Source organism: Symphalangus syndactylus, chromosome 21 (genome assembly GCF_028878055.3).
Source record: "Symphalangus syndactylus isolate Jambi chromosome 21, NHGRI_mSymSyn1-v2.1_pri, whole genome shotgun sequence".
Taxonomy (NCBI): Eukaryota; Metazoa; Chordata; class Mammalia; order Primates; family Hylobatidae; genus Symphalangus; species Symphalangus syndactylus.
Window position 1 is genome coordinate 49,279,400 of NC_072443.2, and position 15,491 is coordinate 49,294,890.

Consider the following 15,491-nt stretch of genomic DNA (forward strand, 5'->3'; position numbering starts at 1 on the left):
AGTGTGACGGGGAAGCAGGTAGTATTGATGGAGGAATTGATTGTTTTGTAAAGAGTGTGGTTACACCAGAAGAAGTATCCATTGGGGGCGGAAGAGTTAGGGTAGGAGGTGGAGGTATTGCAGAAGGAAAAGGATTCAGGGGAGTCTGTGTAGCAGGTAACGGCCTGGGACGTATTAAAGAGGGGAACACCGGATATTAAGGGTGTGTTTGGGGGTGGTGAATGATCAGAAGTGTTGGTAGTGTTTGGGAGGGCGACAGGAACAGCAATAAGCGGCGGTTTATCAAGGCTGGCACATAGGAAGCAGTTGGAGGGAGAGATATTAGAGGCATTTAACAGTTGGATTCCTTCCTGTAGAAGTAAGAGCCAGGACTGCTGTACTGAGATGGAAACGGAAGAGGAGTCTAGCTGCTGGAGGAGGTCTTCGACGGCTTGAGAGATGTCGCCGGAGATGCCGGGAAGCGAGATTTTGGGAGGGGTTTTGTAAGTGTGGGTGATGGTAAGGGTCTGCACTGGGTAGGAGTATGCATTGCTAGGGTAAATGCTACCAGGGATATGTCCTCTGGCCTGGTGGGTTGGAAAGGGGCGGGGTTTTAAGGGCGTGTTTTGGTTTGTCCTCTGGCAAATAGTGCAGTTGGAGGTGAGGTCTTGAAGGAACTGAAGATCAGAGGGTGTTAGCGTGAAAAAGGAAGACAGGAAGGTTTTAAGAGCCTGGGGGCTAGTGTGAAAAATGGAATGTAGATGTCTAGAGACGATGGAGGGGGAAGGGTCGAGTGGGCTTGAGAGTGTTGCTAAAAAGGTGGGAGAGAGACTAGAGAGGGCTGCTCTTCCGGCCTGATGATCGGCTTTGTTGTTACCTTGAGTGATTGGTGAAGAATCGGTCTGGTGGCTTTTGCAGTGGACAATGCCGACCTTTGAAGGGAGTAGTGAGGCTTTAAGGAGGTGGGAGATGAGAGAGGCATTGGTCACTGAGTTTCCTTTGGTCGTGAGTAATCCTCTCTCTCCAGATGGTGGCGTGAGAGAGCAGAATGTGAAAAACACATTTGGAGTCTGTGTAGAGTGTGAGTGTATGATCCGCCGCCAGTTCGAAGGCGCGGGCAGCCGCAATTAGCTCTGCCTGTTGGTTGGTGGAATGTGGCGGCAGAGGCTTGGCCTCAGTGGTTTTGGTCAGTGAGACCACAGCGTACCCCGCGAGGCGTTGGCCTCGTGATATGAAGGAGCTGCCATCTGTGAACCAGGTGTGATCAGAGTGGGGTAAGGGTCCTTCGCTGATGTGAGAAGGGCAAGGAAGGAGAGATTCCAGAATTTCATTACAATTGTGTTGGGGGAGGTCATGGTTGACTGGCAGGAGAGTGGCCGAGTTGAGGGGGGCACATGCCTGGAAGGAGATAGTTGGATCGTGCAGAAAGGAGACTAAGAGAGTATACGGCAAGGGGGAAGGGTTTGTAGGCTTCTATATGTGAGGAGATCTTTAAGGTGGTGAGGGGAGGCAATGACTGTGTTGGCCCCGAAGGTGAGTTTTTTGGACTCCTTGAGTAAAAGGTAGGCTGCCGCCAGGGCGCGGAAGCATGGAGGCCAGCCTTTGACTGTGGGATCTAATTGTTTGGACAAGTATGCGATGGCAGCAAATGAAGGCCCTTGCAACTGACCTAAGACACCTAGGGCCAGTCCCTTTTGTTCATGTAGGTATAGGGTGAAGGGTTTCTGGAGATCTGGAAGATGTAGGGCGGGGGCCTTGAGAAGTGCCTGTTGGAGGGCCTGGAAGTGTTGAGTAACAGCAGTGTCTAGGGGTTCGGACCGGGCTCTGCAGGCCAAGTCATAGAGGGGCTTTGCTAAGAGAGAGTAGTTAGGAATCCATGTTCTGAAATACCCTGCTAACCCGAGGAACGAAAGAAGTTCCTGCCTGGTTTTGGGAACTGGGAGGCTCCGTATAAAACATTTTCAGTCTAGGGTTATGGCCTTGGAGTTGTGGGACAGGAGGACCCCTAAATAGATCACCTGGGGGGAGGAGAGTTGGACTTTGAGTGGAGATACTCGATATCCTTTGTCTGCCAGAAAGTTGAGGAGAGATACGGTGTCAGTCTGGGAGACTGCTAGAGAAGGACTACAAAGGAGAAGGTCGTCCACGTATTGCAGGAGGGCGGACTGAGGGAGTTGCAGTAACCTGAGATCCGCAGCTAGGGTTTGTCCAAAGATGTGGGGGCTGTCTCAAAACCCTTGGGGAAGGACTGTCCAGGTGAGTTGTTGTGATTGTGAGTGTCTGGATCTGTCCAGGTGAAGGCGAAAAGATCCTGAGCTTGTGGGGAGAGGGGGATGGTAAAGAAGGCATCTTTAAGGTCTATGACAGAAAAATGTGTTGTGTCAGGCGGAATAGAGGAGAGGAGGGTGTAGGGGTTAGGAACTAGTGGGTGGATAGGCCTGACAGCGTCATTGATGAGACGTAGATCTTGAACCAGGCGAAATTTTCCGTTGGTTTTTTTTACTGCCAGTATGGGAGTGTTGAACGGAGAGTGTGTAGGCCTGAGGAATCCTTTCCATAAGAGTTCAGAAATGAGGGGCTGCAGGCCTCTGAGGCTAGTAGCCGGAAGAGGATACTGAGGTTGACTAGGGAAGTGGTTGGGGTTTTTTAGGGAAATGTTAACGGGTGTGCAGTGAGCTAGGGAAGGGGTGGTTACATCCCAAACTGTGGGGTTAACGGAGGCCGGCGGAGGCGGCAGAGAGCTGGGCGGGTCTGGGGGACTGGAGATTACAGCGAGGAGAGAGGTGGAGTCTGGGAGCACTGTGGGGTTGAATGTAATAGCTGCCCCAAATTTGGAGAGGACGTCTCTACCTAATAAAGGAAGGGGACACTGCGGCATAACTAGGAACTTGTGAGAAAAGAGATGACCAGAGAAAGAGCATGCTAGGAGTGGGGTGGTCTTTGGCTGCATGGTCTGGCCTCCTACCCCGACTATGGGAGGGCCAGAGGTGGAGACAGCGCCCCAATACTCCTGCAGAACCGAGGAAGTAGGAGGGGAATGACGAGACGCCTACTCCCTGCAAGAGGCACCCTGGGCTCCTGCATGGTGATGGTGTGTGTCGGGAAGGGGTCCTAGGGCCCCATCAGTCATAGGCTGCCAACTTAATGAGATCGGCTTTAGGACGGGGTCTGGCCCAGCTCCCCCAAGGGAGCTGGGGCAGTCGGTCGCCCAGTGGCCAGATGGTTGGCACTTGGGGCACGGTCGTTTGGGTGGCCTGGGATTAGGACACTCACGAGCCCAATGACTTTTGTTCCCACACTTAAAGCAGGGTCCAGGGGGTTGGCGGTGAGTGGACATAGAGGCAGGGCGTCTGACAGGTTGGGTTGGGGCCTTGAAGGCCTGAGCCAACATTTGGCACTTTTGCCTCCTTGCCTGCTCGTCACGGTTGTGGTAGACCTTGAACGCGGTGGCGAGGATCTCGGTCTGCGGGGTAAAGGGACCTCTGTCTAGCCTTTTAGTTTGGCCCGAATGTCTGGGAAGCTTTGTGCGAAGAAATGGAACATGAGAAGTTGTCTGCTGTCGGGGGCTTTAGGGTCCATGTTGGTGTACTGTTGGAGTGCCTGTGTAAGGCGGACGAGGAAGGCGGACGGGTTTTCATGTTTTTCTTGGATGATTTTGTGGAGTTTATCAAAATTGACTGCCTTTTGAGCTGCCTTCCGGAGACCTGTTATTAAACAGGTGGCAAAGTGGTCTCGGGCTCTGACACCATCTTGGGAGTTATAATTGCAGCCAGGATTGTGGTCGGGGACTGCCTGCGCTCCGATGGGTAGGGCTGGGGTTGTTGGCGGCGGCGCGGTGGCAGAGGGGCGAGGTTGGGGATGGTGATATGGCGGCGGTTCGTCAGCAGGGTTAAAATCGGAAGTAGGAAGGGGAGAGGGTTGGGAAAGGCTTTTGGAGTGGAGGCCAGCCATGACACTTGTGGTTAGGGTTAACAGGGACAGAAAGAGGTGAGGCTTATCGTCTAATAGGAGAAGTTAGGAACATGGGGGATCTCTGCCCAATCTCCCATGCGCACAATCATTGTAAGGGCCCTGGGGAATTTCAGGGTCTAGGGTCCCATAAGGGGCCATTCATTTTGGTTGTCTAAGGGGTAGGTTGGCCAATCTCGCGTGCAGAATTTGATTAGGTGCTTGGGTTTAAGGTCAGCAGCAAGGCCTAGGGTAGCCAGATCGTCTAAAAGGCATTTTAGGGGAGAGTCGGCCGGCAGGGATGCGGAGCCTCCCATGGACGGAGAGGCAGTGAGGGCTAAGAGGGCATCCCCTAGTTAGCCGAACACTGTAATCAGGTTCAGGGCCTTCGGTTGGTCGTCACCAAGGTGAAGGGACTGAAGGGCCAACAGCATGGCCGAGGGACCGTGAGCCACTTGGTACCAAGATTTTTGTATGTAGCCAACAGTATGGCGCGGGGCGGAGGCTTGGGGTGGAGGCTCAGGCCGGAGGGGTGAGGAGGAGAGGGAGAAAACTCCGTTTCCTGCGGGTCGAGGAGGGGAAGCAGGAGTCTGTCGCCACGGTATAGGACTAGGCGGCAGACTATGGAAGGGGACTTACCAAACAGGAGCCAGTGGTGGATGCGCTGTTCGGTGGACGGGAAATTGGGCGAAGGCCGGCCAGGGCCTGGTCTGAGTCTGAGGGGAACTGGGGTCCCGCCGGAGGCGGGGAGTCCCAATCCGAGTCACAGCACCAATGAAAGAGTGACTCTCAGACTTAAGACCATGGCACACCGGCTCAGCCAAGAGATCTTTATTGGAGGTAGCAGGCTGGGCTGGGCAGGAGAGGGAGAGAGAGAGAGCGGTGGGTGGTTTGCTTCTTTTATGCCCAGGAGGGCTGGTGGATGTTTGTGATTGGTTGGGGTGGGGCTTAGAGCGAGGCGGGAAAAACACCTCTCTCTGATTGGTTTTTCCTTTGGCGGGCTTGCATTGAGGAAGAAGAACCCGGAACCAGCGCCATTAGGGTGCTCTAGTTACCTAACAATGGGGAGAACTGGCCCAAGCTAGTCGGAGCCTGGCTTGTGACCCACTGTGTGTGCATGAGTTCAAAGAGCTCAGTCTCCAAAACTCTGTGGCCATGGAGCCCAGGCCAGGTCTAGGCTAACTATAACTGTGCAGAGGAATCCTTGTCCCCATTTTGAGCCCCGAGAAACTACTGTGGCATGAGAGGCAGGCCTCAGTAGCCTGGAAGTTTCCTGCGGAGACAAGGTCCCTGCCCTCAAGACAGTTCCCAATTGGACATGGTGCACTATTGACCAACTGCTTGTTGGCTGCAGCCATGACAGAGAGTGGCCTTTTAGGCCTCTTTGTTTCTTCTCAGGGAGGTGAAGTAACCATGACTAGGAAGCACCCAGGGGTCCCTAGATTGACTATGGGAGGAGTTCCAGGGAGGACTTTTTTTTTTTTTTTTTTAACAGAGACCACTCCTTGTAAAAAGGACATTTTAAATAATTAGTGTGTTGGGAACATGGAGTCACTTCTTTAGACCTTAAAAAATAATTTGTTGTTTTCATTCAAGTGGGTAAAGCAAGTTATTTGGTTATTTAAGAGAACTAGCCTATGATCTTATGGGACCACCAATAATAAAATTCCATGATTCTGTGAGATGTCCCAGATCCCTTACTTAATTGAACAATAGCCAATGTTATTTACCTAGCACATACCTACCAGGCACACTTGACATGCATTATTGTCATTATTGTATCTAATATAACATTTCTTTTTTTCTTTTTTTTTTTTTTTTTGAGACAGAGTCTTGCTCTGTCACCCAGGCTGGAGTGCAGTGACACAATTTTGGCATACTGCAACCTCCACCTCCCGGATTCAAGTGATTCTCCTGCCTCAGCCTCCAGAGTAGCTGGGACTACAGGCATGCGCCACCACGCCCAGCTAATTTTTTGTATTTTTAGCAGAGATGGGGTTTCACCATGTTGGCCAGGCTGGTCTCGAACTCCTGACCTCAAGTGATCCGCCTGCCTCAGCCTCCCAAAGTGCTGGGATTACAAGTGTGAGCCACTGCACCTGGCCAGTTGTATCTAATATAATATTTCTGCAAAGCAGGTGCTATCCACACTTTGTCCTGAATCTGAGGCTCAGTAAAGGTAAGTAATTGACAAGTCAAGGAACTTGTAAGAGGTGGAGCCAGGAGTCCAACCAGGCCTGAATGTGACTTCAGAATCCCCTGATTCGCAGCCTAGAGCCTCACTCCTGGCTACTGTTCCAGGACCAGCCCCACCTGGAGGTCCCTAACTCTGGTGCCAGTCAGGAGCTCACCTTTGTGCATGGAGCAGAGGGACCCTCCCTTCAGTGTGAGGACAGGGCACTGGGAGGCAGTCAACTCATGCCTGGGACACTGCTGGGGGAGGGCTAGAGGGAAACACTGGTCCATCCAGTGAGAACCAAAACATGGTAGGATGTTTTAAAAGTCCTTTTCAATTGCTGGGCATGGTGGCTCACATCTATAATCCCAGTGCTTTGGGAGGCTGAGGGAAGAGGACTGCTTGAAGTCGAGACCAGCCTCGGCAATATAGTGAAACCCCATCTCTACAAAAAATGAACTAAACTAGCCAGGTGTGGTGGTGCGTGCCTGTAGTCCCAGCTACTCAGGAAGCTGAGGCGGAAGGATGGCTTGAGCCCAGGAGGTGGAGGCTGCAGTGAGCTATGATCCTGCCACCACACCCTAGCCTGGGTGACAGAGCGAGATGCTGTCTCAAAAAAAGAAAAAAAAAAAAGGCCTTTTCATATTCCAATTCTATTGAAATACAATACCCACAACATGGTGAAACAATTTGAATGTATGTTCAAATGGTTTGAAAAAGATACTGCCCAGCAAGAGGGGAAAATGGACCAGCAAAGCACCAGTGTTTGTACAGGAACGCTAAAAAAAGGAAAGGGGAAGGGTTTAAAAAATAAAAGCTTTTTTTTTTTTTTTTCTAAAGTGGGGCAGAAAAATCTCAAAATGTGATTGGGAGATTGAAGAAAAGAAAGAGGCATTTTCTTCCCAAGCTGGAAGATTGAAGGGTGCCTGGGTAGATGGTGAATCTGAGATTCTCTCCAGAACCAGGAATGCCCGCCTATGCCCCCTAGAAGGGTATATTCAAATCTCCTGGGGGCCATTCACTGCCCACCAACATCCCACTCTCTAAATTCCTTGCCTCAAATTCTGATACGCTTTCCCAGTTGAAGGTCTTCCTATAGCTTTGATTACTGCTAGGAGTGTGCTAGTGCAGAGGGCAGAGGCAGCAAAGAATGGGCAGAAAATCAGGGAGAATTGCCCAAGTGTGGGTGACTTAGAAAAAGAGATTTTCACCTGAGGAATTATATTGATGAAATCTAGGCTTGAAAGGTCCAAGTTCAAAGGTCTGCTTAATTTATTATCGTTCTACCCAGAGGAATGTGCCTGTTAGGTTAATATTTATTTTATTGAATAATCTAGTTTTAGTTACTGTCAATAAAAGTCAGTGCTACTTTTTGTAGGAAAAAAAGGCAGTTTTGTGGCTAATTTCAGAGCTCACAGAGGTTGCTCCTGGGCCCATTGGCTCTACCGCCACCTGGTGGTAGATTCCTGTAGAACAGGGCTGGCCATTTGGGTTCCGGACCAAAACCCAAGTCTGAGAGGTTGAAATCCTGATCTGCTCACCCAGGATCAGGGTGACCAGTTGGACAGACTTCCTCTCTCCCTGAATTTCAATTCCCATATCTTAAAATAGAGACCATAATATCTACTTTTGGGGTTTGTTGTAACAATCAAATGAGTTAACATATATGTAGTGCCTAGTGCATAGTAAATGTTTAATAAACTATTAACTATTAGCCTCATTGAAAAAGAACTTGATATCCCCATGGGCTTGTTTCCAGTGGTTTGCCATGGAGTTCTGTTCTCACCATTTCCATAACTGACTGGAGCAAAGCTACAGAAGACACGGCCCCTGCATCATGGCCGACACTCTGCTGATCAGAGGCTGGGAGAGACTGACAGTTTGGAGGGACGGGCCCAATCTAACGGATTAAATTTTTTTTTTTTTGCGACGGGGTCTCGCTCTTTCGCCCAGCCCGGAGTGCAGTGGCGCAATCTCGGCTCACTGCAAGCTCCGCCTCCTGGGTTCACGCCATTCTCCTGCCTCAGCCCCCCGAGTAGCTGGGACTACAGGCGCCCGCCACTGCGCCCGGCTAATTTTTTGTATTTTTAGTAGAGACGGGGTTTCACCGTGTTAACCAGGATGGTCTCGATCTCCTGACCTCGTGATCCGCCCGCCTCGGCCTCCCAAAGTGCTGGGATTACAGGCGTGAGCCACCACGCCCGACCTAACGGATTAAATTGTAAGAGGAATAATGCAAGTCCCAAATGACACAGAATGTCTGCCAAGTGCACACATATTGGGTGAGGGACAAAAAAAAAAAGACCAAGTCCCTCCCTCCCTCCCTTCCTTCCTTTCTTTCCCTCTGTGGCCCAGGCTGCAATCTACTCGGCTCCCTGCTGCCCACGCCGCGGACTGCCTGGGACTGCCGGCGCGCGCCACCGCTGCCTGCTTTTTCTCCTTTGGCTGCAGGCACGCATTCGCCATCTTGGCCACGCTGGTCGCCAGCTCCTGACGCCGAGTGCTCTGCCCGCCTCAGCCTCCCGAGGTACTGGGACTGCAGACGGAGTCTCGCTCACCCGGTGCTCGGTGTTACCCGGGCTGGGGTGCGGTGGCGTGGTCTGGCCTCGCGGCAGCCTCCGCCTCCCAGCCGCCTGCCTTGGCCTACCAGGGTGCTGGGATTGCAGCCCCTGCCCGGCCGCCGCCCCGTCTGGGAGGTGGGGAGCGTCTCTGCCTGGCCACCCATCGTCTGGGAAGTGAGGAGCGCCTCTGCCCGGCCGCCCCGTCTGGGAAGTGAGGAGCGCCTCTGCCCGGCCGCCCCGTCTCGGAAGTGAGGAGCGCCTCTGCCCGGCCACCCATCGTCTGGGAAGTGAGGAGCGCCTCTGCCCGGCAACCCACCGTCTGGGAAGTGAGGAGCGCCTCTGCCCGGCCACCCCGTCTGGGAAGTGAGGAGCGCCTCTGCCCGGCCACCCATTGTCTGGGAGGTGAGGAGCGCCTCTGCCCGGCCACCCATCGTCTGGGAAGTGAGGAGCGCCTCTGCCCGGCCACCCATCGTCTGGGAAGTGAGGAGCGCCTCTGCCCGGCCACCCCGTCTGGGAAGTGAGGAGCGCCTCTGCCCGGCCACCCATCGTCTGGGAAGTGAGCAGCGCCTCTGCCCGGCCACCTATCGTCTGGGAAGAAGTGAGGAGCGCCTCTGCCCGGCCGCCCCGTCCGGGAGGAAGTGAGGAGCGCCTCTGCCCGGCCGCCCCGTCCGGGAGGAAGTGAGGAGCGCCTCTGCCCGGCCACCCACCGTCTGGGAGGTGAGGAGCGCCTCTGCCCGGCCACCCATCGTCTGGGAGGTGAGGAGCGCCTCTGTCCGGCCACCCATCGTCTGGGAGGTGAGGAGCGCCTCTGCCCGGCCGCCCCGTCTGGGAAGTGAGGAGCGCCTCTGCCCGGCTGCCCCGTCTGGGAAGTGAAGAGTGCCTCTGCCCGGCCTCCCACCGTCTGGGAAGTGAGGAGCGCCTCTGCCTGACCACCCATCGTCTGGGAAGTGAGGAGCGCCTCTGCCTGGCCACCTATCGTCTGGGAAGAAGTGAGGAGCGTCTCTGCCTGGCTACCCCGTCTGGGAGGTCTACCACAGAGGCCAGAAGCAATGTGGGGGCTGGACGTGGTGGCTCACGCCTGTGGTCCCGGCACTCTGGGGGGTGAGGCGGGTTGATCACTTCGGGCTAGGAGTTCGAGACCAGTCTGGCCAACTTGGCGAAACATGAAAAATACAACAGACAAACCAACCAACCAACTCAGTGACAACAAAACAGGTCTACCCTGGAGTCATACTCTAGTTTTTTTCATTTTCCTCCCTTTCTGATCCTTTATCCCACTTTCTTTTTCTTCCTCTTCCTTCTCCCTCTTCTTTGCCAAATAGAGGATTGAGTTATTATCACTGATCCATATAAAGTCCCTCTCTCATTTATTTTAACTCCCACCCCCCATTTCTATTCCCCGACTTCCCATGTGCAACCTTCCTAATATGTTTGATACGCATCTTTTTGTTTGTATGTATTTTTAGAAAATGTTTATTGTTTTTGTGTGCAAAAAAAATTAATTAAAAAAAAAAAAAAAAAGACCAAGTCAAAAACACTGAGGGATTTTGGGAACAGATAGCTCAACAGGAGCCAATTTGGTGACATAGGCACCAAAAATTCTAATTTCATCAACAGCCATGAAGGAACAACATATATGAAAAGTCTTTAAAATGTTCATACAGCCTAACTTTGTAATTCCACTACAACGAATCTACTCAGAGGAGGAAATCATCAGAAACAATTGCATACAAAGATGCTCACTTCAGTGTGGTTTATAAAAATGAAAAATTAGAAACAATGTCCAATAATAGACAAAAAGTTAAATTGTGGTTTATCCATGCAGTCCTTTAAATTTTTCAAAGGAAAACGTACATGAAATAAGTTGAGGGGGGTGGTGAGAATCGGGCTCTCATTAGAAATAGGGGACAGATTGATAAAAGGCACAATTAGATAAGACATAACAAAAGCCTACATGCATCTAATAAGACAGCTTCAAAATTTACAGTGCAAACATTGACAATCCTGCAAGGAGGAATGGACAAGTTCAACTTTAGGAGACTTTAATACACCTCTCCCAGTAATTTACACATCAAGTCAACAATAACAACAACAAAAAGTCAGGAGACTGATTTGAGTAATAACTCCGTTTACTGCAATACCTCAGTCTCAGTGAATTGATTTTGTCTGTGCACTTATCAGGCAATTACAGTAATTTGTTGGAATGACTCACAAACCCAGGGAATGCTTACTTATTATTCCTGATTTATTACAAAGGAAAATTTAAAGGATACCAATAAACGGCCAGATGGAAGAGATGTGAGAAATAAAAATAAAATCCTAAGTACCTCCAACAACAACAACAATGACAAACAATCAGTAAGAAAAAAAGAGGGCAGGCGTGGTGGCTCATGCCTGTAATCCCAGTACTTTGGGAGGCTGAGACGGGTGGATCACCTGAGGTCAGGAGTTCGAGACCAGCCTGGCCAACATGGAGAAATCCCATCTCTACTAAAAATATGAAAGGTAGCCGGTCATGGTGGCAGGCACCTGTAATCCCAGCTACTCAGGAGGCTGAGGAAAGAGAATCGCTTGAACCCTGGAGGCGGAGGTTGCAGTGAGCTGAGATTGTGCTACTGTACTCCAGCCTGGGCGACAGAGTGAGATTCAGTCTCAAAAAATAAAAAAATTTTAAAAAAGAAAAGATTTGAACAATAGAATTTAGAAGCTTAATATGAGGGCCCTGCATAGTACACTGCACCCCACAGCTGGAGAATACATGTTCTTTTCAAACACATCTGGGATGTCTGGGCACGGTGGCTCATACCTGTAATCCCAGCATTTTGTGAGGCTGAAGCGGGCAGATTGTTTGAGCCCAGGAGTTCCATACCAGCCTGAGCAACATAGGGAGACCTCCATCTCTACAAAAAATTAGAAAATGAACCAGGTATGGTGGTGTGAGCCTGTAGTCCTAGCTACGAAGGAGGCTGAGGTGGGAGGATCGCTTGAGCCTGGGAGGTCAAGGCTGCAGAGAGCCGAGATCACACCACTGCACTCCAGACTGGGTGACTGAGCAAGACCCTGTCTCTAAAACAACAACAAAGACACATATAGAAGATTTATAAAACTTCACACACACACACACACACACGCACACACGCAAACCAACTATTTCAGTATGTGGGGCTAAATTCTAAGGGGAAGTACAGGGAGTTTTGGGAGTCAGAGGCTCTTTGATCAGAGGCTCAGGGACAATCTCCCAGAGAAGGTTATGACTGGGCTGAGTTTGTGAAGATAAGTTATCCAGCTAAAGGAGGTGGGGCTGGAGGCTGAGCTATCTCAGGCGGGGCATACGGCAGGTCTGAGGGCCCCTAGGCAAACAGAAGTGAGTTTAGGGAACTGCAAATCCCTTCCCAGAATTCACCTCTTGCTTCCAGGCAGGGGCCCTGCTAAAAGCTATCGGTCAGTTTCCATCTCTAACAGGAGATGGGGGTCTTCAGTTACCATCTAGCCAGGGCATGTCCCCCAGAAAGGAACATGAGCTGGGCCCGAAAAGGAGCTGCCCAGAGCTCTAGTGTCAGGCAGGCTTGGGGAGCTCCCTGCAAGTGGGCAGGACGCAGGACTCCTGAGGCCCCACCATCTCCTAAGGAAGCCCCCTCCCCATCCTCTACTACTCCTAAAAAGCCTGGAGGGCCTCCCTGCAGGCCAGCTCAAGCAACATGGACTCCCAGCCCTTGCCCCGCCCATGCTCACACATAGTTTCTCTGGGGCTCAGGCCATCTGTTAACACAGCTATCACTGGCTTCCTGCTCACCATGCCAAGCTGTCACACACGTGAGCTCAGGTCTAGGAAAGAACTCTAGAGGGGTTTGCAACACTACCTGTCCAAAGTCTCTGAGTAAGTGAAATGCAGTGTTTAGCCCAAACCTTCATTTTAGCTAAGTGCCTTCCTGTGTCCTCCCGAAGAACTACTCTCAGGGTACCCTCTCACCTGGTGTGGGGCCTCACTTTACCCTCCTTTCAGTCTCTCCTTCCTGACTACTGAGCAGGCGGGAGATGTGAGAGCCAGAGAGACTTGGGCAAGCCACACAGGCCCATTAGCTCAGCAGCTATGGAGAGAGAAGCCATAAAGAAGGAGTCTTGTCTGGAAATCAGAAACCTGGACGGACTGGCTGTGTGGCCAGGAGCAAGTCACTTTCCCTCTCTGGTCCTCAGTTTCTTCCTTTTTAAAATAACAGGAAATCATCTCTAAGCTTATTTCTAGCTGAAGATTCTGGGATCTTATTTAAAGAATTGGGTCTATTTCAAAAGTCGACTTAGTTTTTTTGAGGTGGAGAACGGGGTCTCCCTATGTTGCCCTGGTTGGTCTCAAACTCCTGGGCTCAAGGAGTCCTCTGCCTCAGCCAGCTTCAGGAAGTTTTTAATTGGAGGATATTGTCCCTTTTGTTGCTTTTCTGGGGCTGTTGCAAGGTGGAAAGAAACAGAGGTGGGCATCCTTGAGCCACTGCTGAGCCATGACTAGTAATTTTTTTTTTTTTTTTTTTTTTTTTTTGAGACAGAGTCTCGCTCTGTCACCCAGGCTGGAGTGCAGTGGCGCGATCTCGGCTCACTGCAAGCTCCGCCTCCCAGGTTCACGCCATTCTCCTGCCTCAGCCTCTCCGAGTAGCTGGGACTACAGGTGCCCACCACCACGCCCAGCTAATTTTTTGTATTTTTAGTAGAGACGGGGTTTCACCGTGGTCTCGATCTCCTGACCTCGTGATCCGCCCACCTCGGCCTCCCAAAGTGCTGGGATTACAAGCGTGAGCCACTGCGCCCGGCCTTAACTAGGAATTAGACTTCACAAGGGAGCTGCGTGCGGTGGCTCACACCTGTAGTCCCAGCATTTTGGGAGGCTGAGGCAGGAGGATAGCTTGAGCCCAGGAGTTCAAGACCAGCCTAGGCAACGTGGCAAGACCCTGTATCTACTAAAAATAAAAAAATTATCTGGGTTTGGTGGCGCATGCCTGTAGTCCCAGCTCCCAGGGAGGCTGAGGTGGGAGGATCGTTTGAGGCCGGAAGGCAGAGGCTGCAGTGAGCCAAAATTGCACCACTGCACTCTAGCCTGGTGACAGAGGGAGACCCTGTCTCAAAAAACAACCAACCAACCAACCCAAAACACCCAAATGATGATGCAGTGAGTATCTCAGTGCTCGAATGAGAGCATATCTGTAGGTTAAATTTGATGGGAATTCTTTAAAATAAGGTTTTATGTCTTATTTTAGGGTAAGTAATCTCCCAAATAGCTGAGACTACAGGAGCATACCACCCAGCCTGGCTACTTTTTAAATTTTCTTTATAGAGATGGTGTCCTACTATGTTGCCCAGACTGGTCACAAACTCCTGGGCTCAAGCCATCCTCCTGCCTTAGCCTCCCAAAGTGCTGGGATTATAGGCATGAGCCACCATACCTGGCCATCATCTGCAATAGCCCCAAACTGGAAAACACTGTCTTTCCATTACTACAAGGCAAATGAAATAAATTATGGTCTGCCAAAAAGAGACTGGGGTATCTGTACTGACCTGGGCCGATCTTCCAGATATGTGAAATGTGTACTGTATTCCCCCATTTGTGTGTGCTGTTGGGGAAGGCGTACATGTCAGTATATGATAGGTAATTTCTGGAATGATGCATAGGAAACCGATAACAGTGGTTTCCTCTAGGGAGAAAACAGGGGGACTGAGGGGCAGGGAATGAGCAGAAGGACACAACTTTTCACTTGTAGGCCTTTAGCACCATTTGAATTTTTTTTTTTCCATCTCCATATATTAACTTGAAAATTTTTCTTTTGGTAATATACTGATTGTAACAATTGACTTTAAATGCAAAAATAACCTTGCATTCTGAGATAAACTGTATTGGGTCATAATGCATATTGCTGGATTCAATTAGCTAATAGTTCAGTGATTTTGCATCTATGTTCATGATGTATTTAGGTAGTCACTTTCTTTTCTTGAAATGTCTTTGGCCAGTTTTGGTATTGTGGAGATACTGTCGTCATAAAAAGAGGTGGGAGGGAAGTGTTCCCTTTTTCTTTTATTTTCCGAAAGTTTGCATAGAATTGGAGGTTTTTCTTTCTTAAATGTTTGATAGAACTCACGAATAAAGCAGTCTGGACCTAAAGTTTTCTTTGGAGATTTTTTTTTTTTTTTTTGAGATGGGGTCTCACCTTGTTGCCCAGGCTGAACTCAAATTCCTGAGCTCAAGTGATCCTCCTGTCTTAGCCTCTCAAGTAGCTGGGCCTGTAGAAAGATTTTTTTTTAATAACACATTTCTTTGATATAGGGCTACTCAAGTTTTCTATTTCATCTTGTGTACATTTTAGTAAGTTCTATTTCTCAAGGAATGTGTTGATTTCATCTGTTGGTTTAAAGTTGTTCATAGTATTTCCTTATTATCCTGTTTTGTTTTGTTTTGTGTTTTTGTTTTTTTGAGATGGAGTTTTGCTCTTGTTGCCTAGGCTGGAGTGCAATGGCACGATTTCAGCTCACCACAACCTCTGCCTCCTGGGTTCAAGTGATTCTCCTGTCTCAACCTCCTGAGTAGCTAGGATTACAGGCATGCACCGCCACGCCCGGCTAATTTTTGTATTTTCAGTAGAGACAGGTTTCTGCATGTTGGTCAGGCTGGTCTTGAACTCCCGACCTCAGGTGATCTGCCCGCCTCAGCCTCCCAAAGTGCTGGGATTACAGGTGTGAACCACAGCACCTGGCCCTTATTATCCTTTTAGGTTATCTGTAAGATATCTGTAAGACCTATAATAATATCTCCTAGTTTGTTACTGATAGGAATAATTTGTGTTTTATCT